Source organism: Vidua macroura, chromosome 1 (assembly GCF_024509145.1).
Source record: "Vidua macroura isolate BioBank_ID:100142 chromosome 1, ASM2450914v1, whole genome shotgun sequence".
NCBI classification, from domain to species: domain Eukaryota; kingdom Metazoa; phylum Chordata; class Aves; order Passeriformes; family Viduidae; genus Vidua; species Vidua macroura.
The window spans coordinates 51,236,124-51,251,922 of record NC_071571.1 but is presented as its reverse complement, the minus strand read 5'-3'; positions in this window follow the sequence as shown (position 1 = coordinate 51,251,922).

Below are 15,799 nucleotides of genomic sequence, written 5' to 3'. Positions count from 1 at the left end.
TAACCCATGCACACCTAAAGAGCAAAAGGAAGCAAGTTTTATTTTTGACCTCGCAATATATAGAATTCCAAAAGTGACAGTGGATTGGAGGATGAAATTGCCATCTCTCCAACCACACTGGTCAAACCAACAGTCCATCACTTCTCTCATCCCACAAAGAAGAAAGCAAAACAATCATGATTTACCTAAACAGCGTGAGAACTCTAGTAGAAATATGTAAACATCAGAAGGCATAGAAAACTTTTAAAAGAACTTTAAAACTTTTAAAAGAACAGGGCAACAGAGGAGGGGAAGACATTGCAAGAAACTCTTGGTCAGTCTGAAGCCCAGATAAAAAGCTCCCCTATATCCAAGGACAGTACAGGCTATCAAGATCCTGCAATTCTAAAAAAGAAAACTTTACCTTTCAGAGTCAAAGTAGGTAAGAGTTGTCTCAACTGATCTTAATCTTGCTCCTTGCTTTTAAAGCTTGTCTTTCTCCAATCAGCCATGCATCAGTGGCAGAAATATGCCACTTCACTTGGCAATAGGGAACTGTTGATTGATTGCTGTACAAACTGTGCTGATTTACATGATTTTACCATAAAGACTAAAGGTAATTTATTTTAGGTGGTTGAGATGACATCAGATCCTTATAGCATGCTCTGAAGTTTGCTTTACCTGTCTTCAAAAGAGATTGAAATAATTTCATTTACATAGTTATTTTAAAATTGGGTTTCGGTTAGTTAAATCTCTCATTCTGACAAATTGCCAAGTGATTTCTTAAAATAGGTCATTTTGAAGACATACTATTCTTTCAGTTCACTCCCTACAATGGCTTTTTCTAAACCAGAGACTCATATTTGCTATATTATCATCAGAAATAAAAAAAAGGTCATTAAGCAAAATCAGTTTCTTTAAGAAACTTTAAAAATGTATGAAGTGTACCTTACTGTCATTGGCTTTCAATTAAAACCGACTGAAGTCTACAAAGGCTATGTTTACAAATGTGACAAATTCAAGTGAGAAGGGCAAATGAGATTAACCAAAATTCATAATAACTCAGACTGGATGCTGCCTTGCTTAATATTTTCCTGCTGTGTTCTTTTTGAACTTTCCATTATGCTTAATAGGGTTTGTTTGGGATTTGGGATTAGAGGATTTATGGACATTCTTACAGAGATCACCTGAATTCAATGGTAGACCAAGACATAAAACTGATATCTGGAAGTGCATCAGGTTATGCCACATTTTAGAATATTGTCTCATGGAGCTTGTTTTCAAACCTAAGCATTCAAACCTAGAAACTGGAAAGGAGTCCTTCAAAAGATTCAATGAAATTTGATCATATGGACATACACATAGTCATAATTTTGCAGTAAAAAATCCATTATGCCAATAAAAGACAGTCTAATCATGTCAAAGTTGGAGACATTAAATGAAAAACAGCTGAGTGCCAGGTGGGATGCAATAAATGGCAGCAAGACAGCAGGTCTCTGCAGCTGATGGGCTGCCTGTCCATGGAAAGTAACTCTAAGGAAGAGAGAGGACAGCGACTGTGCCCAGAAAGACCCTGCTTTCAGACATCTTGAGCTGTCTCTGTTCTTTTAATGAGTCTGGAGTCAGGAAAACTTTATTGGTTTTTAATGGGTCCCCTGGAAACAGGTGTAAGGATAGATGAACACCAAGACCAGCAGAATTGTAGCTGCCTGTCTCACCTCAGACACAGGGAATTGGATGAAGCAGAATTATGAAAACCCTAAAGGAGAAGATAAGAAAAATGGAGATATGGAGTGTATTGAGTGCCAGCTGCAGTGAAAGGTGCTACTATTGGGATCAGTCTGCAAGCATGACAGTACCCTTCAACATCATGTGCCCAGTGCTATTCTCCAGAGTCATCACAGTCCAGTGATGGAATACGACAAGACATCTCGCATGCATTTAAGCTTAATAACTGTAATGCTGGTGGCAACAGAGCAGCATTCTGACTGCACAAATTGACACAATCGTCATTATACTCTTCATAGTCTTATATTTAATGACAACTGAGTTCCTGCATATTGTGTGGGAGTTCTTCAAATAATTTACCTTATATATATAAAGAATACTTTTTCCCCCTCTGTGATGTAGGCAAAGTAAGTCAGGGAAAGGAACCTGAACTGCTTTAGTTACAGTCACAAAGCAGTACTGAAATTTCCCTTGTTGCTCTGTTAAGTGCAGGCTTCTGTGGATCCTCAAGTTGTCAGAGGGCATAAGAGGGAAATGTAGAGTTAACACCAAGAGGATTCTGCATGGGGGAGAAAATACTGCAGCAACTGGAAGTTCAGCAGCACCTGAATTTCCAGAGGAGGAATGCTTGCAGAAAAATTACCCCCTTCTCGCCTTTACCCATGCTAGAGGCAAATACAACACAGCGATGCAGCATCACAGGCTGTTCATCCAGACACACTTGCAAGGGGCAGGTGTGACAAGCTAGCTGGGAAATACACCTGCAGAAAACCATGCACAACTCCAGGCTATCTTTTTTTTCCCAAGCCCTGCATAATGTGGAGGCACGTCACCAATAAGTATAAAACTTTCCACTACAATCTGAGTCACACTGCTCACACTTGTCTCCCACCTTCCCAGAGTTACAGCAGCTGAAAGGAGGAGCAGCTTTTAAACCATGGTGAGATGACTTTGACTATCAGCAGCACACTGTGCATTTTCTGAAAGACTGGCTCTGCTATTGCACTCCTGTTTATTGAGATTAAATGGCACTATTTAATTTTGAGAGCAACTGCAAGTTTCTTGTTTTCTTCCAGTGCTCTCATACTTTAAATCTCTATATGAACCTTAGGATGAAAGCATTTTCTTTTTAAAAGAGCCAGGCTTTGTACCACACAGTCACCAAGGATAATACAAAAGTTATCTCCTCCAACCTCATGTGCATTTACTATTAGGTGGCAGGCCTCCCTGTCCACAGCTCTGCAGTATTCCATTATATAATGTGTATTCTTATATATAATGTGTTCTGTGAAGCATAGAAGGTGGCCAGGTATTGAAGTGCAAAGCTGCAGTTTTTGTCCTTGGAAGCCTAGTACAGCTGTATGGGCACAATTTGCAACTTCCATCTTCAGACTAGTACAGCTTTTTCTGCTTCCATATAAAGAGGTATATCTGTGGCACACAGGCACCAGTAGCCACTGCTTGTGGTGGGCTGGCCACACTAGCAAAGCTAGCCACTGCAGACTCACACTGTGGGAGGTGCCCCTGGGGAAGATCACCCAGGAATGCCATGGGAAACCACACAAGTGTAAAATATTATCCTAGGATTCCTGCCTTCTCCATGCAGTTAAAGGTCTGTCTATCATATGCTGTGCCCTCCCCAGTTTATGTCAATCACTACTTGTTCTATCCCCTGTTCTAGAAAGATCTGTGTTGCCAGCTCCTTTATTGGTTCTCCGCAGCAAACCACTCCTTCCCTTTGCCCTCATAGGACCTGTGTTTGTCACTCCATCCCTGCTCCTCCCCTGAGCCTTTCCTCCATTCGTCTGTTTGTACCCTACTCTTTCCCTGTTATATACACTGGTCCCTCCCCTGATAGGCGCTCTCAGAGTCTGATTTCTTTCGGAGCTGTTGTCTCCCTGCACCTCTCCCACCTCCCTCATCCTCTGCCTTACCTTCAATAAAATCCTCGTGGATCACAGCAGCCTGAGCGTCCTCCTGTCTCTCCAGTGGAGCTATCTTTATCTATTTGGGCACCTGTGGACCGGCCACTGTGGGCTTCCCTGTGGACTCAGGTCCAGGGCAGCCAACATCACATCTGAAGAAAAGCTCTGAGATAATGCTACCTACAGTGTAACTCCAGAGAACATGCAGAAGAACCAGGCAGTAAGCTAGAGCAGCAGAAAATAGACCCAGCTGTATGTGCAGTTACAGCATAGCTGTAAGGACTGAATTTCCCAGTCTGACTTAAATAGAAGCCACAGGGCCCATGGGCAGGTATAGGTTGTGGTCCCGTGTGAAGCCTGGTAAGGGCAACTAAGGGTTATTAGAACTTTCAGGGGCCTGTGAACAGATTTGCTGATATCCATTCTTTTTGAAGAACTTGCCAATAGACACCAGAAACAGTTTAAACACATAGAAGGTTGCCTTGAGAAAGCTAGCAGTGGCAAGGGACTTGCTCCCTGCAGGCACGTCCTTTCTGCAGGGCTCATTTCAGTCCACTCACAGCCTTCCGAGTTGCTGCAGACACTGTGTAAAACCACTTGACTCAAAGCTCCTCTGAGATGAGGCTGCTTACTCCCCTTTCCACTCAGCAATACTGTGCCCTTCCAAGCTCTTTGCTTTTTATCTTACTGTACCTCATTGGCCCTTCAGCTCCAATACATAATTTTTATTATGTTTTACTTCTTGGTTACACAGATCTGTTATCTTTCCTCTACCTTTTTCTCTGACTCTACAAGAAACTTTACTTGTAAGCACTTTCCACCTGCATTTACGTGAAGGTCCTCCTGAGTCCACTTGTTGGGCTTTTTCTGGTTTGCTTTATGCAGGGATTCTGTTCTTTGGTCTCCATAAAATATTATATCATCTTATTTGTCTTTGTGTCATTCCGGAAAGTTGGGCTTATGTGTCATTTCTGCTAGTTCTGTGCCAGCTGTCTCTATCTAGATTGAGACTCCCTCGGCTTTGGCTAAATGCTATGCTTGCAGAAAGATAAATGTTCCCAGGCCTTGTTTCCCTGTGGGGGAAAGGCATAGCCTGTAGTCCATCACACACAGCAGGCACAGTGACAGGGTGCCTGCCCCCTACTTATTGTTTTACTGTTTACAGTTTCACTGCCAAAGGTTAATGAACACATTGTTCCAGGACTAGAAAATACATGACTGCTTCAGCAGTTTCAGCCCTTTCTCCCTTCAACAATTTCCACAGGAATTCTGAAACCAGTATCCTCTTGACAGGTGCTATCCTCTTTCATTTTCCTTTGCCTAAATCTTGGACCACAATTCTCCAACATTATTTCAGACTTTATGGCAAGGCTTTCTTCACTATGCTATAAACTTTGAAGTCCTTTAAAGTGTTGTCATCAACTCTTGGAGATTTTGTCTACGGTAGTTACCCTTTTTACTGTTCCTTAGCTCTGCACATCAATCAAAACTTCTCACTGGCATTAAAAAAAGCTATTGATAAATTATTTTCTTTAATATTTGGGAATATAAATTGCAATATATATCTGAGTATTGAAGACCCTTGCAAGAAGGCTTCTTGATAGGATTTCAATCAATATTTTAGGGATGCACACCAAAGTTGGACATATGAAGATGCTAAACTGCTGAGTTCAGCTTATTCCAGCCAAGAATCTGGTATGACTGGGTACATACAAAACAGATTATTATGAACCTAAATAGCTACTTCTATAAATAGGTGACTGCTTGTGATGATGTTAGCTTAATGTAAGAGGTTACTAACTTCTTCAGCTGGAAATTATTTCCTCAACAGAAAGTAGCTGATGGTTACTATGATCTTCTATTCTGCAGACTAATCAAGTTCACTTGAAAACTTTTCAGGGTTTATTGTACATTGTAATAGAAAAAGAGCTGGTTTTGTGCCTCAGCTGGAAGAAAGAAACTTCCATTAGGTGTGTAATAAGTTATATATGTTCTTTAGTCTAAGAGGTCAGGGAAGTGGACAGTCACATGATTAAATGAGAGTTAAATAAAGTGGTGTGGATTGTTTGCTTTTGGACTGGGAAACTTTAATTCCACTGCTCTTGAATGTTAGGCACCAAAGTACTTTTCCTTTGGGTCTGGCTCTTGCTCATAGTCTGAATTTCAGAATCTCATTGGGGAAAGGAGACAGGTTTGAAGGATGTAAGAATTTTCAGTCCTCTCATTGCATTGTGTTATATAGAAAACATCAAATACATTTCATTGCAGAAGGTATTAATGTGGCTTACATACTGTTAAAGTTGCTATTAAGCCTCAACTGCGAAGGATGCTATGTATGTTTTATTTATTCTTAGAGTGATTGGTTTCCTTCATAAATGTGTATGCCTTGTATATATTAAAATGTAAGTTACTTCATTTCATAAGTCATCTTCAGCTTCATCCCTCTTAAAACTTCTCATTTAGAGACACATTCATGCCACAGAACTGAGCTGACTTCCTTCAGTATTCTCTCTCTAAGAGTGCTGCATGAATCTGAAGGCATATCTAATGATCACATGTAAGGAGTTGCAAGTAAACTCACCCATGTCTTTTAGAAAATGAGGAGCCAGGAAATATAGTTAGACAGCAGTGAGTGGGAGGTTATAGATTCCAAGCTGGTTTGCTTAGTCTCAGCAGCACACTGCCCATAACCATAGTGAACATTCATAGTGCCCAAGTGAATGTTTTGAGCACAAGCTGAACTTATGTCCATATGGAATACATTGGAACAGCACATAGAAAGGCCACAAAAATGACTGTACAATAGAAATATCAGAACCAGTTCAAGACAGTAGAATAATATGAAAGCTCCAATTTATTACCATAGACACAAATATTAAAGGCAAATCAACTTTTATTACATCAAAGGAATAGGGATGTACTGAAAATCTTCTGTAAAGGAAAAGGGGAACAGCTAGGGCCACCCATTCCTGAACACTAGCCCAGACCCAACAGATAATATTTCTAAATTGATAGTAGTGCCCCAAAAATGTGTTCAGCAGTTACATCTGCATCCCAGAAGCCTGTAGGTTCATTTGTAGACCCCCTGACATGTCTTCCATGATAGGATGTTACATTTTACAAATTATCCCATGTCCTTTGCATCTGTGACTGTGCCATATTCAAGCAGCAAGTGCTGCTTTTAACTCATCTGCTCCAGATACAACTCAGTGTGATCCAAATGATGGATCTTAAATCCTACATGATTTAAGACTTCCTGGACTTGCTGTGTATTTGCACTGCTGTTCACTATTTCCAGTCAGCTCCAAACAGCATGATTTGTGAGTATACCCCTCTTCTGGTGTCTCTCTACCTGCTATTCAGGCACACCTCTCCAATCCTGTCTGTGTTGTCTTTGTGACTGGAGTGCATGGATTTGGGGGCTCTTTTTCTATTTGGCACAACTATTGTCCAGAAGCAGAACTGATGTCTCGCAAAGCCAGCACTGTTATGGGCCTGCTATCAATCACACCTCACCTGCAGAGGTGAGGGCACTGTCTCAGCCAGAGCTCTCTCACTGCCCATGGAAGCCAATCCGTAATTCAAACCTGACAGGATGTGTGGACATGCAATACATGGGAGTAAAACAACACCGTGTACACAAAGGAGACATGTAGGTTAAGTAACAAAAAGAACCCAAATGTAATTAAAACTATGTAGTTTGGAGGCTGAACCATGCCCTCCCTGAATGATTCCATGAATGCAATTTCTGTTCATCTATTTTGCTTCATTTTTTTCTCTCCTCCTGCCAGCAAAATGTTGCCAGTTGCAGCATCAAAGCTGATAATCTTAAGTGATGGTTTCAAAAAAAAAGGTGTCACCTTTTTCAGGACTGGTTGTTTTGTCTTCTTTTACTTTTCTAGGGAACTGCCAAAGTTGACTGGAGAGCTCTGCATGCCTAAGGCAGTAACCACTAATGTCATTCCTTCCTTCATTGCCTGATTCTGGAGCCCTTGATAGTGGAAATAGTGCTTTGAAGTCTACAGCCAGCAACAGATGGAATCAGCCAGCACCTCGAAGGTGTAAGGGCCATAGGTCACTGGGGACTCTGGAGAGGAATCTTTGCTGTAATTCTCCTGAGGTTTCCACTGCTGGTACAGGGACAGCAAACATCCTTCAGTGAGCAGTGTTAGACCTGTTTGCTTGGCTCAAGCTGACAGAACTGGATCAGAAAGCTTGTTACAGACAAACAGCCCATGTATCACAGCTATTGTTCATGCATGTTTTGTCTTGAAATCCTCCTTTCAAACTTAACTATAAAGTGAAAAGTTTATCAACATAGCTGTGTCATACAGGTCCATTTATTGCTACTCTGGTGATCTTCACATTGTTGATAATTAGATTCACTTAACAAATGCAGAATTCATGAAACACCCAGAAAGAATGATTTGTGTGGTAGGGAAAGACAAAAAGGGATATTAATTTACAGAATTATTGTTAAATCCTAGTTATAGCTCCTTGAACCTCTTCCTCTTCATATCTAAACTTTATAGCATAGTACAAGGTACAGAGTTTCTTTTCATATTCCAAGTTTACAGCTGAACAAATACATATTAATATAGAATCTGTGATGTATTCTGAGTTAAGCTGTCATAAAATCTAGGGCTTTTCACATCATCACTTTTGAAGGTCAATGCCACAGAGAAGAAGAAGCATCTGTACTGGATCACCCTGAACGTTTGTAATACATTGCAATAAATACTGCAATATATTTCATTTTTATATGTTTTTGATGAAGAGGCAAAAGTGCATCTTCAACAGTAGCTTTTCAAAAATTGCTCATCTGTTTGGAACGGCTGTAAAAGAGATTGAAGCTAAACATTATTCATAGATACATTACAGCTCCTCACTGAGACCAGAGCTGAAATGAGAAGAGTTTTCCAATGATATTTCATTTGGAGTATTGATTTTTCTGAGCTTGTCCCACAAAGCTACTGCATGAGTGTTCCAGGCAAGTATAAGAAGATGTAGATTATCATAGCTGGCTTTCTTTGCTAAGTTTGTTTTTCTTCTCCTAACTGAGTTTTAAACATTTTGCTCATTTTGGGCTTTAATTCTCCTACACACCTAACAAAGAAAAAAACTGCTCCTTTGCAGAAATTTTTGAAAGTAAGACTATAATTTGCTTTTCAGAGAGTGCCTGAATCAATTCAGAAGAGATGAGTGGAACACTTTTGCTCCTCACTTTTGCCCAACAATGAAAAGTAACTTTTTTTACTGTGAAATACTTGCCAACAGATTAGGTTGCTGGATGCAGAAACCTGGAAAAGTCCAACCAATAGGTTATAAACATGGCAGTAGACTACTCCATCTGGTAAATTTTACTCTGTCAAGAAATCTGACCCTGATTTTTTATTTGCAGCAGATTCTCTAGTACTTAAGCTACAGAATTTACTTTAGGCTTGCCTGAGGACTGGACTGTCTCTGAAACTCCCTTATGGTCTGGTCAAATGATCTCATAAGGTCATCACAAGGCACAGTGACAAAGGAGCAAGAGGACTGTACTGCATTTACTTCTTATGACAGTTTAACCTTGAGGAACTGAAGTAAGTCTGACTCCTGGCAGTGTAGTGAACCCCTGGAGTAATGGAATGTCCTGCTTTTAATCTGTGCTCCCATGGTGCCTGAGGGCTGCTGGTAAAAACATGAGTGCAGGTTTTCAGCAGTTTCTAAAATGGAAAAGTCCATGGAAAGAAGAAGAAAAAGAGTCTGTGACTTCAGGTTAAGGTTCTGTCTGCAGGGCAGTAGGACATAGAAGGTGTGAGTGTCAGCAGGCTCCATGAGCATCTTCTACGTGCTCCACCTTGGTGCAGCTCAGTATACACTGCCAACAGGGAACTAGGGAATTCCCTGCTGTCTTGTGCCACCCCACTCTCTCTGCTGCCTTACAAGGGCTTACAAAAAGTTGTCATTTTCATCTTTGCCTGTGGATTGCATTCCTTGAGGGCATTCATCCCCTCCTGCTGCAGGCAATCAGCATATAAAATTTCAACCAGGTAGCAAATAGGCTTTATGGGGGACCTCTAACCCTAACCCTCACAGCGGTTCCAAGCCTTACACAAAAAACTGAATGGAATTGTCCTTTTTCTTTTTGGATGACATACCAGAGTCAGTTGAATCCTTAAAAGAAGCACTGCTTTTCCATTCCGTAATGACTTACTTATTTCACTGTGCATTGTCAGCCTATTAACTACAGAATATCAACACACTGCATGTGTTCCAGAAGAAAATACATTAACAATAACATAAAGTAGTTGCAATTTTATGAACTCACAATCCTGTGTGATCCTTTTTTAAAATGGGGCAGGTTGAACAGTGGATATTATATTTAGATCTGCCATGCATGAATAAAATGAAAATGTCAAAAAGGATGGGTTGTTATAGTTCTGTGAAGTACTGAAGTAGTTTCTCAAACATTTCACATTATGATGTGAAAACTATACACACACACCCACCAACCAACCAAGCAACCAATCAACCAACCAAATGAAAATTTCTAATAAAACTTGGAAGTTCTACCTTTTTTGGGTTCACATTTTAGAATTTTCCAAACTGAAAGAATCTTATTCCATGAATGTAAAGATAGTGACCAAGATCTGCAAGTATCTCAAATTTGGGGTGCCTATATCACTATTAGATCTCTTAGATGGGATTTAAAAAAACAAATCAAAATCCCTTGGAAAAATTCTTTTGTGAAAGAACTTGTTGTGAAAACATGGGGCTTCTAGCTAACTTGTCACAAGCAGGATGTGCTTGCTTACAAAAAAATGCATAAAAAAGAGTGGCAAAATAATCAACTGACCCCAAACTTACATTTTGCAGCTAGCATAATATTTGTAATAATTACAAAAAAGGTTTTTGAGCCTTGCTCATTTACACCTGAGCCTACTACTTTAAAGGTATGTCACCACCAAATTAATAACTTGCCTCTGTGGCTTTTCACAATAACTTTGAAAGACATAGGCTTGAGCCCACCTAAAAAGTGAAAAATCATTTGAATTGATTAAACACATGAAAATATTTTCATTCCATAGATTAATTTCAATTTTAGGAAAAAAAAACCCAAAAAAATCCAGAAGGGAAAATTTAAAAAATGAGAAAAAAAATTCAACTCTGAGATCGCTACTCTAACTGAAGGAACTCCTAAATTACCATTTAGTTATGAGAACCTATGAGGAACAATTTTTCTGTTTTTTTTTCATTACATTTTTGCTTGAAATTGCATAGAAGGAGTAGGCATAAGTGGAGACAATAAGCAGGTAAATATTGAGCAGATTTATTTGAAAGTTTGTATCTTCTTCCACTGATAGCAGCAATAAACCTTTCAGCAGTGTAAAACTCTCAAGAAACATTCCCTGAAACTATGGCCAAATGGGTCTATTTTTCACTCAAAGTGTGTACCATGTGGGGGCCATAAACTGCCACAGGGTCACATTTAACAGGGGAACCAAGCTAAATAAAATAAGAACCAAGCAGGTAACTTAGTCTCTAACCTTCCCCACCTCCCCACCCTAATATGAATCTTAGTGATTTGAAAACTGAGTTGGTTTTCCTTTATAAATAAATAAATCACTTGCTTTGTCACTTGGTGAATTTAGCTGCAGGCAAAATGAGATCTTCTGAATACTGTTTGTTCTTGCACTGTTTCTGTCAGAAGCCCAAAATCTAGGAGTAATGAAGTTTAAGAGTGACACTCTTCTGAGGTCTGTAAGGAATAAACAGGTAGAGCATATATCACGTTCAAAAAACCAAAGAAAACATCCAAACCCATGCAAATGGTAGATGTAAGGTGGGAGTTTTTAATCTGTTAATGTCTGTTGCAATACCCTCATTGTTGTTACACAGCTTCTGTACAGATTTGCCACTCATGCCATTAAGACAGATTTGTTTTCTATTTAATTCTTCCTATGCAGTGACCATGGATAACTAATGACTTTTGAGTTACATTTATTAATGCTTTGCACTTGTTTCAGTTGCTGTTGTGTTCAGACAGAGGGAACAGAATACCCTCAGATTTTGTGTTTGGTTTTCTTCCTCCTTTCACCTTGACAGCCTTAGTATTGAAAATATAAATAAGTTTTTTTTTTTAAGACCAAGAAAAAGGCTTCTGCAGTACCTTAAGCAATTATATTCAATACATCATTTATCCAGTTTTACTGATCATATTTTCAAAGCATATGGTGCAAAATTAATGCAACATTTCAATGCAAGATTAGAAAAACATAAAACTCTGCAGTCAGAATTTCAACATGTCTGCATATATGTTAGGGCCATAATTATTCAATTAAGATGACCTGCTTCAAAGTGGCAAATGCTAGCGCTGGACATTTTATTCTGAAAAGCCTTTGATGTCCAACACTTCAGTTCTTTTACAGCTAAAAATCATTATCTGAAATGATTGAAAATAATCAAACCCTTGTTCTCTTTTAAGAAACTAAAATGATCCTGTCCTTTCATATTGCTCCAAAAATAAACATAAAAAAATATACTGCAAAACACAGAAAACTCATGAAACTTCATTTCCTATTAATGGAGATTGTTGTTATAATATCATGTGCTGCTCATCTAAATATGTTTATTGTAATGATTGCATGGCACCAGCAAGAATATCAACAGAGCCTGAATGCCATTATTGTTAGTTAAGGAGACATTAAAATGTACTAGAAGTTCAGCCATTTCTTTGCCTTTCCTACTCAATATTTTAATTTCATTTTCACGTAATCCTGAAGATTTTTCTTAGATGCAGCTCTCAACAAAGGTTGCAATTACCTTTCAGGAGAATTCAAGAACCGCTCACAGGCCCAAAAGAATAATGGTTGCAACAATGTGGATAGAGAACAGAAAGAAGGCAGATAATGCCAGATACAGATGATATTTTTCTTTGAGAAGATACTGGTTTTCCATAGACAACTGAAATAGTTAGATCCAATTTGCCTGAATTACAGTAAGGCGTTCAGGGGAACTCCTGGTGCAAAGAAATTGGGAATTAGGACACCATTTGTAAGATGAGTTAGGAAGTTAAGGGGACATGAGTGACAGTGTGGTAAGTAAGGAACTTTCACAGTAGAGGGGAGGTGTTAGGAGAGCATTTCAGGTTTTACAAAAAGCTGTGGTCAGCTTTTCTTTAATGGCCTTTATGCAAGAAAAATACTTCTGACTCTAATAATGAAGCGTGCATGTGTTGCAGATATGGAAGACATCACCAGAAGGTGTAAAGGGATGCAGAGACAGTTTGGAAAAACAAGAGATGCCAATCTGATGTGGTCATTAAAGAAACAGCTAATATTTACCAGACAAAGTAATTTCGGCAAAGATGGATGGAATGAATACTTCCTTACAAAACCCTGTTAAGAGTTTCTCTAGAATTCAAACCACAACTCTAATCACAAAGGTTCAAGAGAGATTAATTCAGCGTGGCTAATAGGATGGCAGGGAGAATAAAGAAACTGTGCTGCAGAGTCAGAGCAGAGGTGTCTGCCTTGCTGAGGGAACAAAAATCTGCACTGAAAGAGAATACACTTTGAGTTTCAGAGTTTTGAAAGTTTGGGCTATTCATTGTTTCTGTTTCAGATGGATGTGCATTGCCTTTTTTCCTCCAGGGTGGAGGAACTTACTCTCTGAAAGAGCATCTTAAAAATAATCAAAAAGTCAATCAACTCCTCTCTATGATTTTGTGAAGCACAAACAAGAACATCTTTCTGCCTGTTAAATACTTTCAGTAAGGCTGGTCTGCAAAGCCCATTTTACTGAGTCCATTTCTGTTCACAGTGCAGAACCACCTCATACAGACTTACAACAAGCAGAATATATTAGAAAAATACTCATAAATAAATATTTCATATGCTCCTTAATCAATATTTTTCCTTCCTTTTCAAATCAAAGCAAATGTCACTTCATTGCAAATTGTTATCCAACACATTGTGACATACATTCTCATTAAATGATCCCTCATTACAGTACTAATTCCTTGAAGTCTTCATCTATTTCATTCCTAACCTTGGAAAGAGCAAGGTTTCTTTTTAATGAGCACTAGAGCTTTCTGATTCCTTACATTTCTTAGTTGTCTTTACTGAAATTTATTTTTCCATGGTTAGAATAATCCAACACTGACAGCATATATCTAATAAAGTTTTAAACTTAATTTGCTGCAAAATTCACCAGTAATATATCCAAAAATCAGAGCCAAACATTTTTCATCTTTCACTTTTAGTAAGGGTGGTATATTTAAAGGTGTGTCTATTCATATACATGTTCAAATACAACAGTATAGAGAGGGCAGGGTTATTTTCTTTAAGGAAATACTTCTCCATCCCCTGTCCCCACTTCTCTCTTCCATTGTATATATGCACTTTTTCCTCCTTCTCATTTCCTGTCTTTAATCCATGAGGTTGTAGACACTTTGCACAAAAGTCAGGAATATCTTCCTGATGTTTCAGGTACCCACTATATGTTGGAAAAAAAAAAGAAAAAAAAATCCTTCTTTTGTGTCTGCAAGAGCCAGGCTTCTGAATCTGTCTTGTAGGCTATACCAAATGACAATGATGCATAGCAAACATTCCCTGAAATTAATTACAGATTGAAGGACGTGAAGAGAGAAAAGTAGAAGTCATAAAATCCACAGAATGCTTTCTAAAGAATCAATGGAATAAATATACCTGCTTGTGAGACAAGTCAATGCATCATCTTGTCTTCTGAAAATATGCAAAGCCATTTTCATTCCCCAGTCTTGAATTTCCTTAACAAGTTAACAAGGAGTTTTGTTAAATGAGATCCTCATACACAAGCTGAAGACCTAAATAGGATTTGTTTTTAAGTGATTCACTATCCATCATCTTACTTTTCAAAATTCAGCTTTAGTAAAAACCATAGGTAACATCTTTCAAAAAGGAAAATTCTCAGTTCCTGTCTTGCTCCTCTCATTACTGCTTCTAATGTGGTTTGCAGTCTGTCAACCAAATGTAACATAGGCAGGCACACAGAGTGGCTGTGACTAACTGACTGCTGAATTATCCATTCCTTTTGCTCAGTCTAGTCACTCACAACATCTATTCCCAAAATGTGGCAGGAGATCAAATGGCCTCTGGTGGACTTAGTTTTAGATCATCTGGATCTGCAACTGATAGTAGCACATTTTAACCAACTGCAGGATTGCATTGAGCACTGTCCCAAACTGCTAAACAAAAGACTCTCTTACTCATGTGGGAAAGACAGCATATCCTAGTGGAGACCTTAGAATATACATCTTAATTTATTACATCACAGAGTCATGCAACACTTCTAAAGAAAGAAAGGATGCTGTGGCAGAAGGTACTGAATTAGTTCTTACATGACTTCAAGTTATTACATGCTTTTTGTATGACCACAACAAGTAATTTACCTCTCTATGCCCTTTTTGTAAAACAGGAATACAAATGTTTTCTTATTCACTTTTTGTCTCTCTTCCCTGGAGTGTGAGTTAGGAGGATATGAATTGTACCCTTTAAGTACACATAGAGCTGTGCACAGCAAGACTTTTCTGCACTGTGCCACCTGAATAAGATACCTAGTAACATTCAATAACTCTGACATTTTCAGAGCACCCTTGCTACTTTGAAAAGCCTCCTGTTACATTTTAATTTCTAAACAATAGCATGATCCCACTCATTCTAACACTTGAAACTACTCCTGGAGAAGATGTGCAAGATTAAACTTAAGAAAAAAATATCTCCAGGCCTATATACACTTAGAATCAATCATAGGATAGTTTGGGTTAGAAGGGACCTTAGAGATCTTTTAGTTCCAACCTCCCTTTCCTCGCCAAGATCACCTTCCAGTGACACCTACTATGTCAACTTCTTTGCTGACAAGTGTTTCATAACCTTCTCTTAAAGTTACTAGCCATAGTCTTCCCAGCACCCTTTAACAGGGTGCTTATTCCATTGTTTTATTTTCTGTAGGCTCAGCCATGAATGGCTATGTGGTTGCAGATTGCCTGAAATATCAGTACTCCTCCCTTCTTCTCTAGGGACATGTTCAAAGCTGCATTCAAGACAAATGCTGTATTAACTGCTTCTTCCTGATGATCATATAGAAGAGATTCTTTGACAACCATCTGCTGCAAGAAGTCCTTTTGTATCCTTCTTCTGGCC